Raw genomic sequence first — 12917 nt, 5'->3', positions numbered from 1 at the left:
GAGAGGTGCTTTCGCCAACCAAGGCTGGCTTGCTCTATCAAAATCAATCTCTCTCTCTCTCTCTCTCTCTCTCTCTCTCACACACACACACACACACACACACACACACTACATCACAACCGCGACGGGTTCTTTGCAGCTTGCAGTCAACCCAACGGGAGGGAGAAAAGAGAACCTGAGCAGGAGGAAGCCGGGCGCAGATAGAAGGGAAAAGGAAGAGCTCGGGGTTGGACATTTTTGGAGCTAGGGGTGGGGAGGAGAAAGGGAGTGCGCCTCCTCGAATTTCCCCTCCCCACTCCTCTTTGCTTTTCTCTCTCCTTCCCTGTATAGCATTTTCCAGAAGCGGCAGCAGAAGGGGTCACACATCTTTAGTCTAGAAAAGGGATGTGGAGGGGTGGCCGGGCTCCTACCAGCCGCTACCTAGCAGCTGGAGCTTGAGTGTACGTGTAAGAGTGTGAATAAGGCTCGCTCTCCCGCTCTCTCTCCCTCTCCTCTCTTCCCCCTTCCCCTCCGTCCTCCTCCTCCCTCTCCGTCTCCCTCTCCTTCACACTACCCTGTCAGCTACCCCTGTCAGTTTCCCGGTCTCAGTTTCTTCCCTTGCTCTTACTGTGTGTGGCTGGCTGCGGGAAGGGAGTGTGTGTGTTTGAAGGGGCTCAGGTTGGGTCAGAGAACCTGCAGAAGCGAGCGAGAACAGGGCAGGGGCACAGGTAGAGCAAAGAGTTTCAGGGCGCTGGCGAAGGTGAAAGGTGAGGAGGACCAGCCTGGCATGGGGAAGTTTAGGAATAACTGAGGCACGAAGGAGAAAACCAAGGTTAGGAGCCAATACTTGCGCTCCTCGCCACACCCCGCCCCTTTCCTGGGGCTCATCCGCCCACCCACCCGGCAGCCTTGAGGCCCCGGGCTGTCCCAGGCGTCTGCAGTTTGCGCGTCTTGGTAGAGGGGTCCGGCAAGGCGCCGCGCCACGCGTCCTGGCTCGCGGACATCAGACGACACAGATCTGAAGAAACCACTTGGCAGAGGGTAAGTCGACAGGCGGCCTGGTGCCGTCCGCTTCGCTGCTGCTGCTGTTGGGCTGCCAAGGGACAAGAGGCAGCGAAGTGCCGATTGAATGAAGGTGCTGGGCTGCTGTGGGCTGGGAGGAGCTGGCTGGCTGGCTCTGGGCTCCAGGATGTAGGGAACAGGGGGAGGCCAGCAACAGATTGTTTCCGGACACCGGGAGAAAGATGCAACGGGAAAAGCTTTAAGGGTGATAGAACAAGGTGCTCTTGGCAATGACCAAGAGCGTCCTTTTCACTGGAAATATTCCTCTAAACCACGGCTTTGCCGTATCCCTGGAAGTGATTTGCTCCATCCTTGGGTATATACTAAGCTCCCAGGGGACTTGCAGAGCAAAGGGCCGGCTCATGAAGGATCAGGGACCAAAACCTTCTTTCTGTTTTGTATGTGTCAAACTTAAGAAATAGTTGGATTGGTTTGCTTGGCTTCATTAAGGGAACCAAGATATGCAAATGGGGGGCATCAGTCAGAGACCTCTGCTTCAAAGCGGACAGCTCCCTCCCCACCACACACACACACACACACACACACTGACTTGGGCAAATGGTCATGATCATGTCCCTTCTACGCAGGTGCTGAGCTGAATTCACAGATTCTGATCTTTCTCCATGGTGTGGGAATAAGATGTGGGAAAAGGGATTTTTTTCCCCCCATTGCCAACCTGAGTTCCTTGGGCCACAGTCATGTACCTGGTGATGGTCAAGTGTTTAGCAATGTTATCACTCCCTCATGAAAAGCCTGGAACTGGGAAACCAGCCTTAGAGACAAATCTATGAACTTTACCTGAGTTTATTATATGAGTAGGAGAGATACAGACTAATCAATAATGCTCCCTTTAAAGACTGTGCGTTGACCCCGGCTTCAAATGAGAAATAATTACTACACTAACACAGCACCCAGACTCACTTGTCTATTGCTATATAATTATCTGCATGCCGTTTAGCAGGAATGACAAGTTTATATATCAGCATTCATAATTGTCCATTGTTCATCTCTTAGATTTTTTTGATGTTCTACAGATGATCCATATCACGTCCCCTTTCCTATAAACTCTTAAAAAGCTGAGATATAAATGATGTCAAATGGTCCCTTTCATCCAGTCTTTAAAATCTGCATATTTGAAATCAGAATGCGTGGCAATACAGTCATGTAGTACCAAGTTGGATTCAAAGCAAATATCTAGCCCCAGATAAAGGAAACGTACAGGGTCAAAGGAGTCTCTGATGTAAGGTTGAAGGAAGAATTGAATACCACTTAAAATCTATGCTTTGATCCCTGGGAGATATGCTGTTTTCATAAACTTTACATATATATGTATACATGTGTAGTGAGTGTGTGCGTATGTGGTTTTTCAAGGACCTCACTCAACCCCATACAATATGAGTGCTGCACTTTTGTAGTGTGTGTTGGGGTGGGGGGATTTGAATTTGTGCTTCCCAAAGCACCCAGCCTCTTTTGTTGAACTTTCTATTTATTACTATGTTACTGAAATACAATGAATTACCTCCTTCCAACTGAGCAAATGAAAGAAACAGATTCTGCCTTAAGTGAAACTGTTTATGTTGCATCAGGCAATTTGTTCTAATGCTCACTGCTGAGAGAGAGAGCAGAATGAGGATTACGTGAGTAGGATCTGAAAAGGTGCCCATTCTGTTACTTCTTTTTTACACAATCGTAAGCAAATATCTTCTTAGGTTAAAATTACACTTTCCTATAGGTAGCAAAGACCAGGTTGCAGACAGGTAGGAAAGAAATGGCAGTTTCATGATTGGGGAGAACCCAAAGCATCAACAGGAATGAAACCTACAGTGTACATCTTTGTTCTGTTCTTGGGGATGTATCTGGCTGCCAAAATAGGTCCTATGGTTACTCAGAATACAAGGACCTGGACAGGTACAGGGAGTCGGAACAAATGTGGCCCCCAGCTTCACCGTTGCAGATTCACCTGGCTTCAGTGTATGTTTCAGCATAGAGACCTGGACCAGATACTACTGCCGTCCTTTGCAAGGGATAAGAGCTATATAACCCTTCGATTCTATTCATTCTAGAGCTAACAACTAAAACAAGGATAGCACTCAGAACCACAGTACTTAGGGAAGGCCAAGATAGGAAATTATGGCTGCAGAGGGAGGAAGAGGAAAGGAATAGGAGAGAACCAAAGATGTTCTGAAACACCTGGAAAGAAAAATCGCCCAGGTGTTTGCCCTGGCTAGGAATGAAATTAGTCCAGAAAAATCAACTCAGCTGTGAAGCACCTTGAAATTGCTGAAGATTTGACTTGTAAACACTGAGTAAACAGTGATAGAATTCTTTAGAACTTGGGACTTGGAAAACTTGGAAGACATTTTCAGTGTTGCCAACTCATTTCACTCTTTTTTTTTTTTTTTTTTGAAATGCAGTCTCTGTCACCCTGGTTAGAGTGCAATGGCATCATCATAGTTCACAGCAATCTTAATGTCTTGTGCTCAGGTGATCCTCTTGCCTCAGTCTCCCTAGTAGGAGGGACTACAGGTGCCCACTACAACGCCAGGATAGTTTTTCTATTTTTTTAGTAGAGATGGGGTGGGGGGGGGTCTGCCTCTTGCTCAGGCTGGTCTTGAACTCCTGTGATCTCAAGTGATCTACCCATCTCGGCCTCCCAGAGTTCTAGCATTACCGGCATGAGCCGCCACACCTGGCCTCATTTCACTCTTTAGTATATTGAATTCTAATGTGCAAGCCATTCAGGTATTTAATTATCAAATGGATATTTCAGATGTGGCCGAGCTGTTTCCCTCCTGCCTGCTTCCATGCTTCCAAACATTCTAATTTGTCTTTTGCATGGCTCCATGGCTGAAGGAGATGGACCAGAGCATTTCTGCCTGCTCTCTTGCTAAAGCAGCGGTTCTCAGCCTGTGGGTCATGAGCCATGGGAACTGTATTAAAGGGCCACGGCATTAGGAAGGTTGAGAACCACTGTGCTAAAGGTTCCTGTTTTCAGCTGAGTACACTCATCTGCTCAGATGCCTCCTGCACAATAATGGGGAATATGAAGGGCAGGACCTCTCTCCCTGAAGCACCCTGTGCCCCAAGTCTAGCCAACCTAGTCTAGCCTAGTCATTTTCCAGGTTTTCAAAGAAAGATATGACAAAGTTTTCAGCCTGCAGACAGAAATAATGCCTCTTTATAGGAAGCACTTGCAGCTAATCAGCTCCAGAGAAGGGCTAACTGAGGCTAGACATCTCGTCCAGAGCTTAGTAGCTTATGTATAGTGTCATCCTTTCTAAAACTCATGAAGGTTTTCTTCTGTTGATGGGGCCCTCAAGCCCTTTGTCCATTTAGATCAGCAGAGTGGTGGTGCCAGCAAGGAATGATTCCTGAATGACTCAGCTGTGGTCTTATAAACAAACATGTACATCATGCTCAACTGAACAAGAACAGATGACTTTAAAATATTATAAAAGCTGGTAGGGCTAAGCAAAAATTGCAGTTCATGGGATCAAGGGAACTTTGCAAGTTTCCTAGGTTTCGTTCTTGGTTATCCATTATGGAATTAGGGAATTGGCTCTTGGATGCTGGTGGCCAATGCAATTAATTGACCCAGCGTTTTGGCTTAGCAGAGGTAAAGAAAAAAATGATGATAAGAAATAAGCAGATATCTTGACAGGGCCTAATCCCTCATTTCACCTATAGATAAATCGATGCTTAGAGAGTAAAAATGACTTGCCTAAATCACATAACTAGCTAATGACAGAGTCAAAATCAGAAGCCAGGACTGCCTGCTGATACTGAATAAACCTGAAACTCTCCAGAGATTGTCCCAGGAAATTGAGAGGAAACTTAAACCAAATTTACCAAGATCACAGCCCTCTTCCATCCCATCTTTATATTTATATAGCTTATATTCCATGTTAGTTCCAAATCCTTGTGACTTTTATTCTTGCACACCACCCGCCCCCAACACATACACACACACACACACATTCACACACAATGCTATTTTGCCAGCTTTGAGAACATGACATGTGTAATATTCAGATGGAAGGCATAATTAAACATGACAAAAAAATGTAGCTGCTCTCATTTATGTGGCTGATCTGGTTCAAACCAGCAACAACAAGGCATCTGTAAATCCCAGTCTCTGCTGTTCCATAGTAGTTTTAGGTAATAGAAGTTGGCAGAATCCCGTGACTATGGCTCTATAGACTCAGTCTCGGGCTCAGCATCAGCACCCCCTCCCACCAAATGCATGTGCACACATGGGCATGTACACACAGAGACACATACACACACCCATACACACACAGTCACACAATTCCTGAAACATTAAAACAAAGTAAATAGAAAAGACAAGTGGTTTTGTAGCAGAATATGAGAAGGAAAGGTTTGCAGAGGGCTATTGTTACCTGTCTCCGTTCTTTCGCTTTGATGCTTAATTCACATTAATCCCACCCTAATTTTTTTTAGGAGCTGAGAAAATAGGCCAATGCAAACGTGTTTACTACAGCTCAGAAAGATGATATGAAGGATTTTCACATTCTAGTGAGGACATCATAAGGCAAAGAAAAAGACTAGGTAGGCTAGAGCTTTGCCGCCTCAAGTGTGGCCCCCAGACCAGAAATGCCATCATCTGCTGACATAGAATGTAGAATCTGAGGCTCTTCCCCAGACTTACTGAATCAGAGTCTGCTTTTTATGAAGATCCCTGCTGGCGCCTGTGGCTCAGTGAGTAGGGTGCCAGCCCCATATACCAAGGGTGGTGGGTTCGAACCCAGCCCCGGCCAAACTGCAACAACAACAACAAAAATTAAATAAACAAACAAAAAAAAACAACAAACAAAGATCCCCAATGATTCCTTTTCATACTACAGTTTGAGAAGCACTGGGTTCAAGTTTACCAAAAAGCATCCGAAAGACATTTGAAAATAATTAACTCCCTACTGGGCATTTAGGGACAATTCATGTGGTCTATTATTTAAAAAATAAAAATAAATGGCTCGGCGCCTGTGGCTCAAGCTGCTAAGGTGCCAGCCACATACACCTAAGGTGGCGGGTTCGAATCCCCAGCCCAGGCCCGGCAAACAACAATGATGGCTGCAACCAAAAAATGGCTAGGCGTTGTGGCGGGTGCCTGTAGTCCCAGCTACTTGGGAGGCTGAGGCAGGAGACTCGCTTGAGCCCAGGAGTTGGAGGTTGCTGTGAGCGTGATGCCATGGCACTCTACCCAGAGGGATAGCTTGAGGCTCTGTTTCAAAAAAATAAAAATAAAAATAAAAACTTTCCTCTGGTACGCTGCTCTTGTTATTCCAGTGTAAAAGACTTAAGTGTGGGAAAGAGAATTTATTCAAGGGGTAGTAGACCATAGGATTATCATGTGTGCCAGAAAGACCTGGGTTTGTGGATTCACACAAACCTGACTTCAAATTCTGACTCTGCCTACAGATTACTAGCTATATAAACACATACAAGGTACTTTGCCTGAGACTCAGATTCTTCATCTGTAAAACTGGATTCATACTAGTAGCCACTGGCAGTGAGTTGTTGTGAAAATTAAATAAGACGCTATAAGGTACTGGTATATGGTAAACAATCAATAAATAAAAGATGCAATCCTTAATATGATTTGGCCAATAACTTTGGTTTGCTAGAATATAGTTGCTGGATAGGATATCTTTGGTGTGCACTTAGTATCGGTTTCTAATTGATGTGACTCTTACTGACCTGTCCAGGGATAAGATGCTAAGAATGACACACAACATTAAAATATACTGGAACATAATGAAGGCCCCAAAACACACTTTGCTCAGAAAGCATTACAATCCTTGGTGAAATCACTCCATGGAACAAGACTGGAGTCAGAGTGGCCCTATTCTATGGAGCATATCTCAAAAGATTGCCATGTTGGAAAGTCAATAGTGAGGCTCTTTCTGCATGTTTTCATGTATGTACAGACCCATACACACATACAAGCACGCACACATCCTTTGATGGAGAAACAGAAACTACTCAAGGCTGAAATAGCATTCTAGGGTCAGAAGTAAATATTACTGGGCTTAAAGCCTTCTAACAATCTCTACTTTGGGTGAATAATAATCCATACTTTATAATTTGCTCATTTTACAAGTTTGATGCCTCAAGTATATGCTATCCTTATCGATATTTTACAGATTAAAAAAAAATTGGGCAACTCCTACTTCTTCCCAGCACCTTGTGCTACCTACTTGCTCAATTTTCTCATCAGTGAAATACACTACATATAGTATTTATAAGTCCAGTAAGCATTTGATGCTGTAAAGACTTTTGATTGGCATATAAAATTTGGGTAGCCTGATTGCAAAGACACAGAGGCAGACACCACCATTTCTGGGTCTCAGTCCTTTGGCATGCTTGAGACCTCCAGCTTCTATTAATGGAACTGATATCACCTAACCTCCATTGATTTTCAAGTGGATCATATTAGTATGGCACCAATAATCTCATAACAGACAATATAGATCTCTAATTTTTATGATTTCTGTGATCACCCTAAACAAACAATAGCAAGTGCTATCAATTATTGACCATCTTTGTATTAGTTTTCTATTGCTGCCATAACAAATTACCACAACCTTATCAATTTAAAACAACATTAATTTATTATTGTTATGGTCCTCTAGGTCAGAAGTCTGACACAATGATTACTGGGGACTACATTCCCTTTTGGAGCCTCTAAGGGAGAATCCATTTCCTTGCTTATTCAGGTTGTTGGGACAATTCACTTCCTTAAGGTTGTAGGACTGCAGTTCCTATCTCTTTGCTAGCTGTTAACTAAAGGTTGTTCCTAGCTTCTAGAGAGGCCATTGACATTCCTCTGACTTCTAGAGAGGCCATAACTCCATTCCTCTGACTTCAGAGCTAACAAGGGCCAGTTGAATGCCTCTGACACTTTGAATCTCTCCTACCTAGTCTTCCTTTCTGACTATTGTCATCTCTTTCTGACTATTCTGCCTTCTTCTGCTTTGTTTTGTGCCTATGCTGGGCCTACCCAGATAATCCAGGATCATCTCCTATTTTCAGGTCAGCTAATTAGCAACTTTAACTTCATCTGAAAAAAAAAATCCCTTTTGTCATGTAACATATATTCACGAATTCTGAAGATTAGGGTGCTGACCCCTTTAGGAGGATGTACCTTATCTATTACGATCTTCCGTGTATTGAAGATTAATACATAGAATAAATACAAAGAGTACTACAAACGCATGATCTTAAATGATGTTCACTACATTATCTGTATGACAGGTAGTATTATTCCCATTTAACACATGAAAAAACAGAATCAGGCAAGTTAAGTGATATGCCTGCTATTGCACAGTTAGTAGTAACTGGTGGAGGCAGGGTTGGAACAATAAGTTTTTCCTCTTGGCCTACGTTATGCCGCCTCTTCATTGACAGCATTTTTGGTTATTGTTTTTGTTTTCCTTATTTTGTTTTGTGTTTTCTTGACAAATTTACATTCTCGCAGAGGTAATTTATGTTTATGGTTCAAAATCAAAATACATAAAAGAGAATTCAGCAAAACTTCTTGTTTCTGCTCTGTTTCTCATCTGCCTGGTCGCTACCACCCCGCCATCATTTGACTTGTTTCCCTCTACAATGTTTGACTGGAAATATAAGCAACCTATGAATACCTGTACAGAACAATCTCAGCATCATACCAAAATCTCTCAAACTACAGCTCAAATCCATTGTGTCCTTTTTTTTTGTTGCAAGCCACCTCAATTTTTAATTATAACGGTCATTGTACAATATACAATATTTTTTGGAGTAAGAAAAGAACTATATTGATCCATTGCCCATCATTTTGCCCTTTTGTTGCATTCTCACTACAATGCAACTTTGAACAAACTAACATCTGTGAAGTGACCGATCTTTAAGCCACTCACTTACCTAAGCAGCTATTGACTCCATACACTTTTTTTTTTTTTTTTGGTTACTCCACACACTTTCTGAAATGCTTTATAACACTTTTGATCCCATGGTCACTTGAATACTCTGTATTACATAACTTTAAGCACTCAATATTATTACGTAGCCCATCAATTTTACCTGAGCATCCAAGAGATTTGTAACGTTAGGAAGTACAAACATCAGAAGAGTGGAAAAGAAGGAGAAAGAGAAAACAGAAAAGGAAATAAATATAAAGAAAAGGAGAAGAAAAAGGAGGAGGAGGAAGGGAGAAGGAAGAAAGAAGAAGAAAAATATCCACAATGGACAGTGGGGGAAGAGCCCATAAATTCATGAAATCTATTTTTTATTCTTATTCCATATAACAATGGGGTGATCATATTTTAGTATAAATAAGCCCAATACCTTATTTATGAATAATCTTTGAAAAAATTGACCCAGTTTCCTCTTCATCTTGCATAAAAGCATGCAACTTTTACATAATTACAAACATTGAAACAGACTACCTAATAGTCAGTTGAACAGAATCTTTCATAGCAAGAGATACTGAAAAAAAAAAAAATGGCAAATGTTGCCTAAATTAAAATTGCATAAAGCTGATAACAAAATGAAGACAACAGAGTTATTTTTGCCATCACTGGCATTAACACTGGTTCTTAGCTGTAACCTAAGAACTTACTCTTTCCAGTATATTAGTAGCATGCAACATACTTGTCTTTTAGTAGCACAAATAAGAAACTCATATTATCCTCTTTTTTGTTTCTATCCTTTAAGCCAGTGTGTTTCAAGCTGTGGGCAATGATTCATTAATGTACTGTGAAATCAGCTTAGTAGTTCATAACTACTATTTTTAAATGAAATATAACAAAAGAGAAAAATGTGAATGCCGTCAAGTGAGAATAAGCATTGTTTCATATAACTTTCTTTTCAGTAAAGCAGGTATGTGAATATGCGTGTGCATGTACACGTCCATGTTTATGGGTGTACTGGAGTTGACAAAAATGTTTTCCTTGAGAGGATTATGGGCAAAAAAAAATGTTTGTTTGTTTGTTTTTTTTGAGACAGAGTCACTTTGTCAGTAGAGCGCTGTGGCATCACAGCTCACAGCAACCTCAAACTCTTGAGCTTAAGTGATTCTCTTGCCTCATCTTTCCAAATAGCCGGGACTACAAGTGCTGCCACAACACCTGGCTATTTTTTTTTTTTTTTGGCTGTGATTGTCATTGTTTGGCAGTCCTGGGGCCAGGTTAGAACCCACCAGCCCCACTACATATGGCCAGAGCCCTAGCCGCTGAGCTATGGGCGCCAAGCCTATGGTCAAAAATTTTAATAAATACTGTTTTAAATGATTGGAACCATTAACCAGATGTTATCATTATTATAGAATTCTTTTTTTTTTTTTTTTGCAGTTTTTGGCCAGGGCCAGGTTTGAACCCGCCACCTCCAGCATATGGGGTCAGCACCCCACTCCTTTGAGCAACAGGCGTGGCCTTTAAAGTCACTTTTTTTTTCCTGCAGTTTTTGGCTGGGTCTGGGTTTGAACCCACCACCTGTGGTATATGGGGCCAGCGCCCTACTCCTTGAGCCACATGCGCTGCCCAATATTATAGAATTCTCATAAGTGAATATCTGCGTCCATCTAAAACTCTTGACCTTCCTGAACACATTTTTTTCTAACTATAATTCCACAGTGTCCCTTGACATTGTCTTCCCTAGTTCATGGCGATGCCAAGAAAACAGCAAGCATGCAAAGGAAAACTAAAAAATCCAATGAAAATGAGAATGCTGGCTCAGCACCTGTGGCTCAAGCGGCTAAGGCGCCAGCCACATACACCTAAGGTGGTGGGTTCGAATCCAGCCCAAGCCCACCAAACAACAATGACGGCTGCAACCAAAAAATAGCTGGGCATTGTGGAGGGCACCTGTGGTCCCAGCTACTTGGAAGGCTGAGGCAGGAGACTCGCTTGAGCCCAGGAGTTGGAGGTTGCTGTCAGCTGTGATGCCACAGCACTCTACCCAGGGTGACAGCTTGAGGCTCTGTCTCAAAAAAAAAAAAAAAATGAGAATGCTTTCTCTCTGTGATACATGAACATCTAAAGATTTGTAGCATCTCAGGATTTGAAACTGAGCTTCCCAGTTGTCACTTCCTTTAGCATCTCATGGATATGTGGCTCAGAAGAGCCTAGCCAATACTGAACATGGCCTGAAAGTCTGCAACCTACGTAACATATTTCACCTCAAGAGCCACCAGAGGACTTGATGCTTTAGACTGTGCTGTCAACTTCACACAGTGGTCTTCTCCAGAAACTTTTCCTAGATTGGTATTTTGTAGTCTAATGATAAAAACCAAGCAATGAAGAAAGATTGACAGGAAGACAAAAATGTACAAATGTACAAATTATACTGGGTGATAAATCTAGGAAAAGGTTAACGAAGTGCTGATGGGTAGGTAAAGGTTATCCCGGGGTGTTGATATCGCAAAAGAAAGGGTTTTCACATTTGCTATGGGGCAATTATGCCAGGGAAGAGAAAAATGAGAGGGCTAGTGGAGAGGAAAGAGAAAGGAAAGTATTAAGGAGCAATTAAATAGTTCAGTACTTGGAGTGGTAATTGAGGCCCCACAATCAATCACCTGACAAATATTCATTCAGTGGGGAGTAGGCGGAAGGTCCTGTTGGGAATGCAAATGTGCATTGTCCATCCTTTTCTCCCTAGGAATTTACAACATGGTCAGAGGTGAAATCGGGATGATGGGAGCAAACATCAAGTGAAATGCTTGTGTGGCCAAGTAGGACATTGTGTTTAAGACATTCATGGAAATATATGCAGGCACTTCTACCAAATATAGCTGGGAGGTTAGGTGCTGGTGAGATTTTGGAGGGTTTTACATGTCAAGCTGTAGCTGGATTTAATTCAGTGAATAAAAGGGAAATAGAAAGGGACTTGGGGATGAGAAATGAAATAATAGCAATGTTTGGGGATGATTATTCTGGAAATGGTACACAGGAAAGATTGATGGAAGAGCAAGCAATGGTAGGTATATCAGTTGGGAAGCAATTATAGAAATCCAGGCATGAGGAGTAACACTGATTATGTAGGGAATTTGGGTACAGACTCCTCTGGGTGTGATGTTAACTATGCCACTCTAAGCCTTAGTTTTCTCTAAAAATATTGTAAGAATTCTATGAAGTTGAAAATAAATTAACATGTGTAAAGCACTTAGCCAAGTACCTGGCCATAGTGACCACTCAATCCTTGTTAACTGTGATAGTTGTTATTGTTGTTCTTACATTGTAGGGATGGACCTGGAAAAGATGGGGTATAAAAGATACTGGGAAGGAACAGTCTCTATACTGTGAGGCATTGCTGTATGTGTGTGATGGAGTAATCAAAGATGACTGCAAGTTTTACCTCTCTGCACGGTAACAGAGAAATGGTGACACCATAGGAAATGTGAAGGTGGAGTGAGATGGGAAAATGGTGACTTGAATTTGAATGTAATATTAATTTAGGAGTCAGTGTGAGACACCCTACTGAAGGCGGCTACCAAACAATTTGAAATGTTAGACGAGAGCTCCAGAGAAAGGTTAGGAATTGAGATGAAAATTATAGGCCACACAGAAACAAATGGTGGGCCTGATTTCACCCATGGGCTTTGGTTTGCTAACCCCTGCTCTAACCACTACATTTTTCAGAGCCCCTGGAGTTATGAAATCCAGAGACATAAGTATAAAAAAAATGGTTGGATCAATAAACTGTGGTACATGTACACCATGGAATACTATGCAGCCCTAAAGAAAGATGGAGACTTTACCTCCTCCATGTTTATATGGATGGAATTAGAAAATGTTCTTCTTAGCAAAGTATCTCAAGAATGGAAGAGAAAGTATCCAATGTACACAGCCCTACTTTGAAACTAATTCATAGCTTTTATAGGA

The 12917-nt window shown here is 42.2% G+C and overlaps 1 protein-coding gene across 1 annotated transcript in view; it reads left to right on the top strand.

The window, feature by feature from the left end:
- The first annotated feature begins 271 nt into the window (after positions 1-271).
- Positions 272-12917, top strand: part of TRPC5 (transient receptor potential cation channel subfamily C member 5) — a 414644-nt gene continuing 401998 nt past the window's right edge. The window contains exon 1 of the mRNA XM_012812309.1: positions 272-1020. The gene's annotated coding sequence lies outside the window, so the exon portion shown is untranslated. The remainder of the gene's footprint in view (positions 1021-12917) is intronic.

The sequence above is a fragment of the Otolemur garnettii genome, unplaced genomic scaffold (genome assembly GCF_000181295.1).
Source record: "Otolemur garnettii isolate 467f Iridium unplaced genomic scaffold, OtoGar3 scaffold00201, whole genome shotgun sequence".
In the NCBI taxonomy this organism is placed as follows: domain Eukaryota; kingdom Metazoa; phylum Chordata; class Mammalia; order Primates; family Galagidae; genus Otolemur; species Otolemur garnettii.
This window is presented reverse-complemented; position numbering and strand designations above follow the sequence as displayed.